This window comes from Eimeria mitis, genomic scaffold (genome assembly GCF_000499745.2).
Source record: "Eimeria mitis Houghton genomic scaffold, Emh_scaff3847, whole genome shotgun sequence".
In the NCBI taxonomy this organism is placed as follows: domain Eukaryota; phylum Apicomplexa; class Conoidasida; order Eucoccidiorida; family Eimeriidae; genus Eimeria; species Eimeria mitis.
In genome coordinates, this window is record NW_013572181.1 from 5,156 (window position 1) to 5,574 (window position 419).

Consider the following 419-nt stretch of genomic DNA (forward strand, 5'->3'; position numbering starts at 1 on the left):
GCTGCTGCTGCTGCTGCTGTATCCTCATGATCTCTTTGCTGAATATTTTTTTTTCGCGTTTCATGTTGTTGAATATCTTTTTCTTTTTTACAATAATACATTTCTGTTGTATTATTTATATTATTTCCTGTTTCTGTTTCTGTTTCTTTTTTATTTATTTTATTTTTTTTTTTTTTCTCGTTGCAGTCTGTAACCACCAACACCGCAGCATCCTGCATCCCCGCGAGGTTTAGGGCGGATAGCTTTGCCATCCCAAAATCAAATTTACGATAATCGTAAATTGCAAAATCGTTGTCGTACTTTCGGCTCGTCTTTCCTACCTGCATGTACACCCCAATATGTATATATATGTGTGTGTATGTATATATATATATATATATATATATATATATATATATATATATATATATATATATATA